The 14,453-nt window shown below is 32.6% G+C and overlaps 1 long non-coding RNA gene across 6 annotated transcripts in view; it reads left to right on the top strand.

The window, feature by feature from the left end:
• Positions 1-257: 257 nt before the first annotated feature.
• Positions 258-14,453, top strand: part of LOC116422355 — a 158,854-nt gene continuing 144,658 nt past the window's right edge. For 3 of the 6 annotated variants that reach the window (XR_004232954.1, XR_004232956.1, XR_004232957.1), the window contains exons 1-2: positions 258-333; positions 10,525-10,667. This is a non-coding gene — a long non-coding RNA (uncharacterized LOC116422355). Of the gene's footprint in view, positions 334-10,524; positions 10,668-13,682; positions 13,691-14,453 lie in introns of all 6 variants that reach the window. The other 3 variants (XR_004232955.1, XR_004232958.1, XR_004232959.1) reach the window with 3 other exon arrangements.

Here is a 14,453-nt window from a genome sequence, read left to right on the forward strand (position 1 = left end):
AGTGATAAAAACATGCTACCTCATGAATAAAGTAATGGGAAAAATGGAATTGAGAAAGACATACTCAAGACTGGTAATATGTTTAAGATATTCAGATACTTTTGTTTTCTTCCATTTATCTAATTACTTTTAAATTTATTTAAAATTTGCATGATGTAGAAACTTCTTAACTGTATTTTTGGCATGGACTACTTGAAGAGAGAAGTGGTTATTTGCTTTGTGTCTTAAGGATTAAGACTTTTTTTTTTTTCTGCAGAAAAGGAAACTGTTCTAAATTGTCCTACCTGGAAGTGCTTCCTTGGTTCCTGGCTATCTGAGACTTTGTTCAACCTGGTGAGTAGGAGGAACCCTCTCCCATCCAAGGTAGTCCTTGGTAGTCATGCACCCTGTTTACAAATGACTCATATAGAAAAAATAGCATCTGCTCTTCTACATCATAGTCCCTAAAATAAATTCCATTTGTTATTATCAGAACTATGATGAAAGAAAAATAGGAAATCTTAGAGAATCTGTGGGGTCAGAAAAATAGTGAGAAAATAAACCATGAAGGAAAAAAAAAAAACAGGTTACGGAAACTGATATTGGACTCTGACTTATGGTGGCTTCTCTATCCTATATCCCACACTATAAATATTCTTACACTGTTCCCATGAGAAATACATTTGAGTTAATAGGAATCCTCTTTTTAAAAATGAAAATACAATAAGGACGGTGATAAAGCAATTAGCAATTTGTAAGTGGAAGACAGAATGCTTTCCCCTACCCCTAAGAAAAGTAACTCAAGTCAACCAAATGATGATGTCAAGCATGGAGCCATTTTGGAGTATGAGCCATTTTTTGAGGGATGCTACAGTGTAAGATTTAAACCAGTTTTAATATTGAGACTGACATGGAGGAGAATGTGAGGGAAAGGGAATGAGCAGGATGCCAAAGATTAGTTACTGCTTTTAAGAATTTACCTCTGGATGACTCTGTACCCATCCAAGAGAGAAAATCTTAGATTATTGAGCCTAACCCTTTCATCTTAAAAGCTGGGAAGGGAAGTTCACAGAGATGGAATGACTTGTTCAATGTCATACAGTAGGTTTAATGTTGAGTCAGCAGTGGAAGCCAGATGTCAAATGTTTTTTCCATGCTGTCTCCTTTCTATGCTTGGTGAAACATGTATCTAACTGAACATAAAATTTTTGCCCTTAGGAGTCTCTTATATAGGAATTGGAAGGAAGAAAGGGAGAGACAATTCTGTATTACCCTAGTACTATTCCAGTTTTCCTTCACTCATTATTCTGCACAGCTGTTCCTATCTTTACTATGGTTTTGCCTCTATTCAGCCAATCTTACATATTTGGAAGATGAATGATCTATAACTAAATTATCTTATTTTTTGTGATATTTAAGCTGCTTTAGCACCTATCCCCAAGAAAGAAAATAATAATGGTTATTACTGACATTTATAGAGGACTTTAAAGTTTGCAAAATGCTTTACTTACATCATCTAGTTTGAACCTCCTAGCAATCCTGCAAAATAAGTACTTCAATTATTATTTTCCCCATTGTATAGAAAAAAAAGAAAGTGAAACTTTGAGGGTAATTTTTCATGGGTTACATAGATATAGGTACCAGAGGCAATATTCAAACCAAGGTTTTCCTGATCTCATGTCTAATGGATATATTATGTAGACTTCATAAAAATTCACAGAGATGGGCAAGAAACATCCTCCTTTGTTCCAGTTGCCATGATTCTAGCATAGATTCTCCTTACCATTTCTCTCAACTATGGACTAAAAAAGTATCTCCCTTTCTATTCTCTCCTCCTCCAAACTATTTTCACTCTATCAGGCATTGCTTTTGTATTTCTAGATCTGGTCATGTTTCTTCTCTGCTCAAAATCTTTGAATGACTCTGTACTATTTACAAATAAAGTTAAAATTCTTTTGCCTGGTGTTTAGATAGGGCTTTTCACAATCTGGTATCATTTGGTCTTACTCATACTTCTTCCACAGTCTATATTCCAGCACAACTCATGGTACTTTGCCACCTTCTGTCTTTGTGTCTTTTATCATGATATTTCCTTTGTCTAGAATCTTAATTATTTAATTGAATTGATTCTTGTCTTTTCCCCCCTTGATTCTTGTCATTCAGTCATGTTTGACTCTTCATGGATTTTTCTTGGCAAAGATACTGGAGTAGTTTGCTGTTTCTTTCTCCAGCTCATTTTATAGGTGAAGAACTGAGGGAAGCAAGATTAAGTGACTTGCCCAAAATCAGAGAGTTAGTGAATGTCTTAGGCTGGATTTGAACTTAGGTTTTTCTGACTCTAGTCTTGATGCTCCATCTGCTGCACTACCTAGCTGCCCATTCCTGACTCTTACCCATTTTTTAAAGCTAAATTCAAATTCTGCCACTTCTATGAAATCTTCCTTTGTTCTCATCTCTCCCTCTTTGTCACTAATTACCTTTTTTCCCTTACTCTCAACTGTCACTCATTTTGTGTTAGAGTTATCTGTATGTGTAACATAGTTTCCTATCCATTGAAGGTGTCATCTATATCCTGAATAAGCTTTACATCTTCCCCAGTACTAATAAACAATGTTCTACACACAGGAGGCATTTAATTGATGTTTGCTGAATTGGATGATAGAACTAACTTGAAGCAGATGTCTTGTTGGTGCAGACACTATAGAGAGCTCTGTTTTATGAGAGTTAAACTTGAGACTTAGTTTTTATCCACTCTGTTATCACAGTTTTAGGAAAGTAAAAGATGACAATTTGTCAGAAAGCTAAGAAAAGGTAGAAGTTAAGTTTCATTAGCATATTGATGATACCCTACACACATGGTCTACCATCCCTAATTATTCATGTAGTGCTTGTCTCTGTAGCATTTCAGCAGACAGGAACAACATACCTCTGGAGGACTGTATGTGAAAAGATCCATTTTTATTAATAACATTGTGGGGAAAGAGAGAGGGGGATGTGGAATGGTGGTAGGAGGAAGAAGATGAAGAAAAGAAAGAAAATTCCTGGGAGAAGGGATGGTAAGAAATATATAGGAAGCAGAGAGAATGTATTTCAAGAGAAATGTGGTTATCACTAATGTAACACCCCCTTCAATTTATTTCATTAAGAAAATCAAGTAATTATTGAATATCAACAATCTACCTATCAAGTTATATGTCCTCCAGTTTAAGGAGGCTAGTACTAAGTTCAGGAAAAGAACATCTTAAACATAAGCTGATCATTGCATTAGTGAATTATTAGTGATATAAACAATGTAAAATGGGCTGTACTTATAATCAACAACAATACTACTAATAATTATAGTAGTAGACACTTGTTGAATCCTAAAGAACAATTACATACTCTTCTGCATATTCCATATGCTACTTTCTGATTCTGCATTCATTATGCCTTGTCAAGGTACCTCATCTAGACCAAAGCTTTTTAAAATGTGGGTCATAATCCCCTATGTGATGTATAACTGAATGTGGAAGTCTTGGTTCTGAACACACAACATACATGCTTTGCATACATGAATTAACTGCCAGAAACATCTTAGCTCATATTTGGGATAGTACTGTTGCTCACAAACCTGCGACAGTGTATTTCCCATTTCAACCAGCCACTAGATATCAATTAGCTTTTTTTTTTTTAAAGCAAAGGATATTTATTAAGGTGGTATATTAAACAAAATTGGTACAAAACTTTCCTCCAAAAATCTAAGACATATGGGAAATATATGGGAAAATAGGCTTTCACAATAGACATTTTGTATGACCAAAGAGTATTTACTGATATGACTTGTCTACAGAACTGATTCTTATGAAGCTGTACTAGTTCTGTTAGGCCGTCTGATGTAAAAAATAATGAAAAAAAAAAGAAAGAATAAGATAAGTAAAGTCGAACAGGACATGAGAGTATGGGCATATTCAAAGAGCATTTCAAGTTTCTTGAAAGAAGAATACAGGATATTCTTATGTCTTTTTTCTTGATACTGCTACACATTGGGTCCAGGTAGAATTCAGGAGAGAACCAAGAATTCTTTGGATTGGAACATAATGGCAACAAAAGAACTGAGCTGAGTTCCCTTTAGCTTTATTACTGTTGACTTCACAGAGAATCCTATCATATATTAGAGCTGAAGGATATTTGAGAGATCATCTAATATAATCTTTTCATTTTGCAGATGAAGAAACTGAGATCAAGAGAAGTTAAGGTCAAAGTAGTAGAGCTAGGAGTAAAGTCTGAGCCATGTGTTCCTTGTAGTAAACCTACTAGGATTAAGTTTCCTTTGAATTCTTATGAAACCCAAAGGCCACTAGATGATGTAGTTTTTGGATCATAGAACAAAATGGATAGATTTTTCTCATTAGAAAGGTATTACCCTTTTTAAAAAGTGTGACTCAGTTTTATAAGCAAATCTGACCTGAACTTATTTATAAATATATTGAAGATGAACTTATTAATAAAAAAATCAGATTCTACCTCTATTGCTTTAACAGCATGTACTTTGATTAATCTCTAAATGGTTCTTAAAACATTACATGCTGTACACATTAGAGCAAAATTCAAAATAATATAATACTTGGCACAAATTCTATCAGTCTAGGGGCTACTGGACAATAATGGAAGTTTCTGCATTGTCTTAAAAATATTGATCTTCTGAGATTGCTCATATTTTCAGGGAACACCTATGATATTCTAGAAGTCTTTTAATCTCATCACAAAACATCACTGTTCTCAAATAGGGTTTAATTTAACCTTTTCCCCTCTCACCCATGGGAGAGAAAAGAAAGCTGCCAAAGGTTCTTTTCCATTTCTAGCTGCCATGTAGAAACTGATCTTAATTTTTGCCAGCAAAAGGCATTTTGTTTCATCTCCTTTTATGTTATGTTATCTTCCTTGTAGCTCACCCTAAATAAACACTATGATGGCACCATTGTGCTTAATAAATAATAGTTGAATTGGATTGGAGAGATGAGTTTTTGTATTTGTAGCAAGATATCCCCATGATGGTCTTTCTTCAATTTAGAGTTTAATTTCACTTTTATAATTTAGCCCTTGCTAATCCTTCATAACCTCTTGTCCAAGCCATTTTAATACTTCTAAGCCAATTCCCCCCTTAAATACTTGAAAATCCTCTTGATAACAGAACACCAATAAAGGAAGTTAAATAAAAGGGTGTTTAATTCATGTGATTCTACTTCATGTTTGTTTAGATTAGTGGTTCTTAAGTGTGGTTCACAGGTCCCTCATGTTCCCAAGATCCTTTTATGGCTTACAAGGTCAAAACTATTTTCCTAATAAGCAAATACATTATTTTCCAATTAAAATTGTTCTACCTTTTCTAACTTCATATCTATGTATGATCATATCTCCTTCATATACTTCAATTGAAACACTATATTACAACATATTGAATGCAGAAGCAGATATGACAATCCAGTGTTTTCTCTTAAGTCAGTCATGAAAGTGATTTAAAAAAATAGATAAATCAATATCATTTTCCTCGCTAATTATTTTTCATTTTGGAACTTGGTTATTTTTCATCAGAACATATTATTATCATGTAATATGTTTATTTTCAATGAAAAATAATGTTTAAAAATTTATCAGTTTTAATTTCAAATACCAGGAGATATAACCAACATAAACAAATGCTCTTTTAGGAATGTATGGGAGTGAGTATAAAGACCAAAAATTTGAAAACAGATAATTTGCTTAAATAGAATTATGCAGATATAGAGCTTAGAAATATAATCCCCAACTAGTTGACAACATGTATCAATGCTACCTTTACAATGTCTCTTACATTCATCTCTTTCTTTCTCCTTGCTCTATAACCATCCTAATTCCTGTCTTCATCACATTGGATTATTGCAATAGCTTCCTTTTTGGTTTCTCTGGCTCCAGTTTCTTGCTTCTCCAATCTATCCATTATAGAGCTATCAAGTAGATAACACAAATCTGACTGTGTTACTTCACTGCTAAGAAACTCTAAAATAAATTATAAACTCTTTGTCATGAAAATCCTTCACAATCTGATTCCAACTTACTTTTCTAGGATTATAGGAAGTTATAGCTTACTTGCTGTTCCCCATATAGTCTCCTATATTTCATCTCTATGCACTGGCAAAGGTCACTTCTCATTCCTGGCCAGTACTCTTACCTTTGATTCTTTCACTCCTACAGCTTCTTTCATGGCTTAGCTGAAGTGCCTTTGCAAACCACACCAGACATATACTAGTTCCTCTACTTGTAAGGACTCTTCCTCTTGAAATTACTTTTTATGTATTTTCTGTGTTTATGCTGTTCCCCTCCCCCCCAATAGAATTTAAGTTCTTTAAGGGCCAAGGCTTTTTTGTTTTTTTGTTTGCTTGCTTGTTTATATCCCCAGAGTTTAGCAAAACTCTTGGAATGCAGTAGACAGTAAAGAGATATTTATTGAATGAATGAAAGACTATGTTAATAGATTATCTGTCCCATTTCTTTGCTTTGAAGCATGTAAGGTAATATAGCTCTTCTTTGTAGATCAAGAAAATTGCAATCACATCGCTAAGAAGAGTATTTTTAAGCACATGAAGTCATTAAAATATGGGCCTCCACATGCATTGCTATTAAGTCATTTTCCATATGTGATCCCTTTTGGGGTTTTCTTGACAAAGATACTGGAGTGGTTTGCCATTTCCTTTTGCAGCTCATTTTACAGATGAGGAAACTGAGGAAGACAGGGTTAAGTGATTTACTCAGGGTCATACAGCTAGTGAGTGTCTCAGGTAAGATTTGAACCCACTAACATGTTTTCTGATTCCATACTCAGCACTCTGTTCACCATGGTGCCATCTAGTGGCTCATAATGTAACTTTCACTATTGTGAGCATTTAAAGGTCTGTTGATTTACATTCAATTAAATAATCAGTTAATAAACTCAAAGGAAGTAGGATTTAGAACTAGAAGAGAACTGAGTTCATCTGGTTTAACCCTACATTTTATATATATAAGAAAACCAAGGCCCAGTTCATATGTTCAGTGTCACACAAGAATTAAATAGCAGAACCGAAATTTGAATCCAGATTTTCCAACTCTAAACTCAAGGCTTTTTTAATTTAAATTCAAATCCATATTCTCTCTCTCTCTCTCTCTCTCTCTCTCTCTCTCTCTCTCTCTCTCTCTTTTAAAAAAGAACTGCTTTTTTGTTGTTGTTAGGGATTGTAATATATATATATTTTTTGATTGTCATTCTTGGTTTTTTTTCTTTCTTTCTTTCAGTTTTTGAAGTGTTGATCTATGAGTGGTTCATTCATTCAAAATGTTGCCCCTGAAATTTAGATACATTGTTTCTGGATAGTGGTGATGTAGTCACACTGCTGTAATTGTAAAATGTATGCTCTGTCTGATATTCAATACTTCATTTATATAAAATATGCCTTTTAATAAAGTTAACATGTATTTATTGAATACCTACAATGTATCTGTCGTTTTATTAAAAACAGATAAGCTTAAGGAAAATGTGAATCTCTGAGAGGCGGACTTATTTATTTATATATTTATTATTATTCTAGGATATGGGGCTTGTTTCAGAATAATTAGTTAATAAATGTTTGTTGAATTAAATTAAATTAAGAGAACATTAAAGAAAATGTTTTTTAGGGCAAATATGAAAACCAACCCCCCCAAAAGAGAATTAATCCCCCATTTTTTATTATGAAGTTGATAGTCATCAACAAATATGATCAGTTCAATATACAAAGAATAGGAAAAAATTGCATATGAAACCTTGAATCTTAATTATGTATAGCATTTTTTTTAAAGCATATAATAAATTCAGCATTGTAATTCCAACACTGTCCTGATCATTTGTATCTTTTGGAGCTTCCTTCTGCTTTTTCACCCCTATGTATTCTATAAATATTTCATTAACTCTTTTCTTTACTCTTTATTCTTTTTAAAAGCTTATTCTAATATCCTACACAGACCCTGGTTAAAATGATTTGTCTTTGTCAATCATTCTGAATCATAACCTGATGACAAAATCTTAGACTGCTACTTGGCTTTCCAGGCTGTCTGCTTGGTGTCAAAGGACTGCTTATTCTTTATACTGTCTCTGAGTACTTCAAATTATAGCATCATTTCTGTAAATACCTTTCTTAAAATTTTTTCTTCTGTCCCACTCATGCATGTATAACTGTAATTTTCCTGTTAAGAAATATGGAAGAGATTTAAAAATGCCTGGCATTTAGTTTTCCCCTTTCTTTAATAGATATTCCAAATAACTATTTTTTTTCCCTAAAGCAAATGTGGTCATGAATCATATGATCCTCTGCTCAAGAAACTTCAGTGGCTCCCAATTGTCCTTAGCATGAAATACAAACTTCTCAACTGGGTATTTAAAACACTCCAAAATCTGATTTCAGCTTACCTTTCCAGGCTTGTTAAATATCAGTACCTTTTAGTCCTTTATGTCCTTACTTAAATCGGCCTGCTTACATAGACTGACCCTGTGACTAGAATTCACTCTTTCTGAAACACAACTCTCATGAAATTTGAAATTTTCTAGACTGCTTGACTCCTGATCCTATCAAGACAATCCATTTATTGCTGTATTCTGCCAGATGAATACAAGTTTCTCAAGGGCAGAGACTGCCAATATTTGCTTTTTTGCTTTTTCATACCTAATATTTTACACCTTCTTCTACACAGAGGTTAATTAATTTAGTAGAATGTTTGATGAAAATTTTTATTGAATTTTGAATTTTATTGAATTTTTATAGAATTGATCAATTGATGAAATTATATATATATTTGGTAGAGATACTAGATTTGCCATTTCCTTTTCCAGTTCATTTTACAGATAAGGAAACTGAGACAAACAGGGTCAAATGACTTGCAGAATGTCTCACACAGCTAATTAAATGTCTGAAGCCAGATTTGAACTCAGGAAGAATTCAGGTTGTGTACTCTGTCTACCTGGTTGCCCTTACTTTGCCTTTAAGAGTTGTAATTGTATATTAATCCTCCATGTAGTAGAAACATGTGATTTTCTTGACCTCCTCTTCTCTCTTTCTGGTTGAATGTGGGTAACTGATCTATACATAATAATTTTCTTAAATGCCAGATTGCTGAACTGACCCATTTTAGGGACCCCCCACCAAAAGTGAAGGAGTTAGCAACCTGAAGTCATATTGGCTTCTTATTATTGCTTGGAAGTTTCCAAATTTAAAAAAAAAGATTTTGGCAATGATTTCTGCTGACCATTGTATTAATGGAAAGAAGTCTAGTTTTGAAGTCAGAACACCTAGATTCAAATTTCATCTCTAGGATTTATTGCCTTTATGACCATGGCCAAAAGACATCATTTCACTGAATCCTAGTTTCCTCATCTGAAAAATGGAGAATAATATTTGTACTACCCACCTCACAGGGTAGTGGTTACTAGAGTATCCTGTAAACTTTAGAGTCCTCTGTAAATATAAATTTCTCTTACTATTGTTTCACTCTAACATTGGAGTTGAAGTTGCTGCTGTTCCCAACTGTGCTATAATATCTAAAAGCAAAAGATACTTTCTAACTAGTAAACATAGCTATGGCTTCTGTGCTCTCCCCAGTAGCCATCAAACTCAAGGAGATATTATCATAAAATATAGATATGTCTTTGTGACATCACAGAGAAATTATGTTGGTTGAAGCAGCATTATTCAGAATGTACTTAAAGTCATTTCCATATTATTATTACCCAATAGAACATAAATTCTGTGAAGGCAGGGACCATTACTTCTTTTTGTCTGCATCTGCAGTAACTAATATAAAACCTTTGCGGTTTATTCCTCTTATCAATTCAAAGTACTTTCAGAATCTTATAGTAATCTTTAAAGCACCCTTTTTTTTCTGTTTTATAATTTTTTGATTGAGTGGAACATATTTTGGAGTTGACTATCATTCATTATATTTATGTAGTAAGGATTATCATTAAAATATAACTTTTAATAATAAAACATCCTCTAGTATTACATGGCATAATATGACATGATGAAACATAATATAAAATAATAATACAATATAATATACAATAATATAACTTGAAATAATACTGAAGGGTGGCTAAGTGATACAGTAAATACAGTACCAAAGCCGAAGTCAGGAGGACCTGGGTGTGATCCTGGGCAAATCACTTTACCCTAATTAACTGAGTTAAGGGTTTGAATTTTATTGTTCTCCTTGCAAGGCATCTATATCCCAGTGACATTCATACCTGTTCCTTACTTCATGCTATTTAGTACTTTTACTTCCTGCATTTTGATTCTATGATCACTTGTACAGGTCTTAATCTTGGGCTTTGTATCTATCCCTGGCTATTTCATTCTTTCTGATGTATCTATTCTTTTTCTGTAAGTTGTGGTCTCTTATTACTCTATGTAATTTGCATGTTATTTGGTATAGTGAGGAGAGAATGTCTTATTTTGCCAAGTCATTAAAATTCAATTGAACAATTATCATTTTTCTTCAAATTTCTTTTCTTTGCTTTTATAGTTAAATGGGCAGACCCCCATCATAAGGTTGCCCTACCGTCATTGAATTTGACCTGGAAGGGATAATATCACTTAGTCTTGCATACTAATTTTCCAGATGGAGAAACTGGCATCCAGAGAAGTGATGTGTTTTGCCACGTCAAGGTAAGTTCCAGAGGGCCAATTAAGTGTTCCCATAATGTTGTTTCTTGTAAAGCTGTAGAGCAAAAAATGTCAGGCAGGTTATGCCTGTATTTTAATTCAATTAAATACAATTGACATAATGTTTATATTTTCGGAAGTTAGTTTTTTCTCTTTTAAAATGCATCATATTTCTTTGTTATAGTCTAAAAATAAAAGTGAAGTGGATTAAGAAAATTTTTTTTTAAAAATTTTAGTCATAAAATATAAATTAAAAGTTAAAACAACTCAGCTATAAAATAATAAAACAAATCTACTTTATATTTTATAATTGTCATATTGTTAAAATGTTATTTTTCAATTAGATAACATAGTGTTTTGTTCAACATTATACTCTATGAGGAAAGACTCACTAAAGCTCAACACCTGGTGGCTAGAGAGAGCCTTGGCTATTGCTGTCTGGTTCTCAAAGTATGGTCTAGAGAATCCTGGGGATCTCTGAAACCCTTTTAGAGGGTCTACAAATTCAAAAATAGTTTTTATTTCCAATATGGTAAATGTCTATAAATATAATCCAGATAAACAAAAACGCTTTGGAGAAATCCTCAATAATTTTTAATAGGATAAAGATACTGAAAACAAAAGTTTGAGAGCCAATGAGCCTAGGCTATTGGCCTAGCTCATTTTGCTAGGTTGCCCTCAAGGAACCCTAGATTTTTTGTTAGTTTAAGGTGAGTTTATTTTTTCCAACAAAACCAAACATTTTATCAGTGAATTAAAAAAATATATAGTGTTCTCACAGTCAGAGATGTGATTGTCACCATAGTGAGGCAGTTGTAAAGATAGTGTGGATTTGGAATGAGGAGAGTTCAATTACTGAATACTTGAATAGCTTTGCACAAGTCACTTAAACTTTCTCAGGTCTCAGTTTTCTCATCTATCAAGTGAGGAGGTGGGGTTAAGTGGCCTCTAAGGTCCTACAACCCTAAATCTAAGGTCCTGTAAACTCTAGTGCAGGTTGTTCCAAAATTATCTTTGTTTTGAATTTTATTCCTGGAGATTACATAAATTGCTAAATATTTCCCATAGCATTTTTCTACTTCTTAAGGATATTGCTTTATATTCACCACATGCTTTGGGTAGCTGTTTAAGTTGCTTAAAGAGGAGCTACTTATTTTGGAAATGGTTTTGATATCCTATGAACTTAAAGAAGTAAGAGTATGTGTTCTACTTGACTTCTGTCTCCTCTTAATTAAACGAAGACAATTTCTAAGTTTCTCTTCTCATGGACACCAAATGAAATTTTGGAGAAGAGATTATTTCTGACTAGACCTTTGCCTATAGTACAACATTGTATAAATCAGATTTCTGACTGAAAGAGTCACACCCTATTCATGTTTCCTCTACTCATACACACTTACCCAGATTAAAGCAATCATTTATTTTTAGAGAGCAAGCCCTAAATCCAAAGTGTTTCTCATTGCTCAAGTACATATACATGGAAAGGCTGCCAAGTCTACCCAAATAAATCTTAGTGATTTCACATGTGTTCATTATATAAATTGAAAATGATCCAAACAGGGCATATGGTAATGGAAGGGTATCTATTCAAGCAGCTAAAAAATTCAGACTTTCAATTTTTGTCAATAAAACAACAGGCAGTATTTTGAACTTATAAAAAATATGTCTAGCAACAAATTTAGTGTTTCTTTTTAAAAAAATCCATTTAAGAGAACCTTTATTTTATGGTGACTTATGAATAGAAAAATTGTAAGCCTAGTAATTTAGAAGTTTAGAAGAGAAATATGGAATAATCAGTGATTAAATATTTATAATATTATGAACTTATATTTCTGTCATACTATCAAACTTCATAAAGCATTTGATCTTCACAGTAACTCTATGAGAAAAGTGTTTCTATTTTACAGAGGCAGAAATTGAGATTTGGAGTAATTAAGTTACTTGTTTGCTTGTGGTCATAGAGTTATTAAGTATCAGAAATATTATTTAATCCCCCCAGGTGTCCCAACTCTTATCCAACACTTTTCAATATGCCATATTGCTCTTTACATATAAAGTGTTTTTCAAGTGGATGTGCATTAAACTTATTCTTGTTAATTGTGAAATTTAACTCATCTGATACATTATCAATATCATACCCATTCTAAGGCAAAACAAAGTTAGGAGTTAACATTTTAAAGATAGATAAACAATACAAATAAGATTTAAGATTTGGATCATTCAAATGTCATTAATTCTAATTTGAATTTAGACTTTAGTTAGGATTTCACATTTTAAGCTGATGTTAGTCATACTTATATTTTTATGACTAAGTAAAAGGGGTAGGAAACATTAGAGTAACTTTTCTATAGCTATTTTTTGAACTGAGAATACTTTCTTATTGAATTAGAAGAAATTACAAATAACTCATTACAAATATTCCTGAAGTTTTTTACACATTCTTGTAAGAGAATTCAAGATATCAGGATGAAAAGTTAAGGCATTTCAAACTTTTAAAAAAGAGAATTGATTGGTTTTCAAGATGAACTCATAACTCCTGTTTTTTTTTTTTACAAGCCTATTAAAGCATAATAATTTCTATTCCACTCTCATACTAACTCTTAGAATTTTTATATTTTATATTGTTGTATCTTTCCTTCTAATCCATTCTCCTACCCTCTTTTAGTTTAGAGATGAGCTCATTCCATTCATGTTCTGTTTTTTTTCATCAATTGTGTTTTTTTCCCAATATCATTCCATCTTATTCTTTTCCCTTTCTTTTCATCCAGTCCAATTTTTATAAAGATGGCAAAAATGAAGGAATGCAATTGACTAGTAATCTAAACTGAAATTGTGTTTCCACTCCACTGTTTATTTTTAAATTACCCAGACAGCAATCACTACTTCTTAAACTTTCATTTTCTCTGTTTAATCCCCTCTTTTTCATTGACCTTCCAAAGTTGAAATCTGTTTTGCTTTTGAGTATTGTCTCTTTGCTTAGGCTCCTCCTTCTCACTGGATTCACTTCTTTTCCTACAGAGTTTAAAGTAAGTATATGCTTCAGCGTGTGTGTGTGTGTGTGTGCATTTCTAAGTCCAGTCAGATAAGTACAATGCTCATTTGATACTTATCTTTCAACTGTTTATAATTATCTTTCAACTGTTTTTTTCATTTTTATATTTTCTTCTTGTCACATACCCAAAGAGAAATATTAACTTCCTTTTTTCTTATTTCTTCCTGACATATTTTTTTTTCCTTTCTCTTTTCTCTCCTAAGAAAATCAAAAGAGGCAAAAATCATTTAGACATTTTATTTTTCTTAACTCTCACTGTGACTGTTAAAGACATTTTGATTCAGATGACTTTCTTGTCTCCTCTTCCTATATTAAAATGTAGGTAAAAACCCTAACCCTTCATCATCATTTAGCCCCTTCTGAAATTATTTTGACTTTGCAGATTCCTTTAAAATCCCTATGACTGGATCTGAATATTTTTGCTGAATTCTTTATCATTAGAGATACCTTTTTGCCCCTTGTAGGATTATCCATAGTATTATATTGGAGTATTTATTTTTTACTTTTTTGAAAATCTCATTCCAATTTTTTTTTCTTTTGCATAGATGTTGTAGCCAAGTCTTAGATGATTATTATGGTACATGGTTACTTGAATTCTTTTTTGCCTAGTTGCAGTGATATTTTATTTTATTTTTTTTTAAATCACTTTACCACTTCTAGATTTTGGCTATGTAATTATTGAGAATTTTCAATTTAAAATTTCTTTTTGGAAATAATCAATGGGTTCTTTATGCTTT

The sequence above is a fragment of the Sarcophilus harrisii genome, chromosome 3 (assembly GCF_902635505.1).
Source record: "Sarcophilus harrisii chromosome 3, mSarHar1.11, whole genome shotgun sequence".
Classification (NCBI taxonomy): Eukaryota; Metazoa; Chordata; class Mammalia; order Dasyuromorphia; family Dasyuridae; genus Sarcophilus; species Sarcophilus harrisii.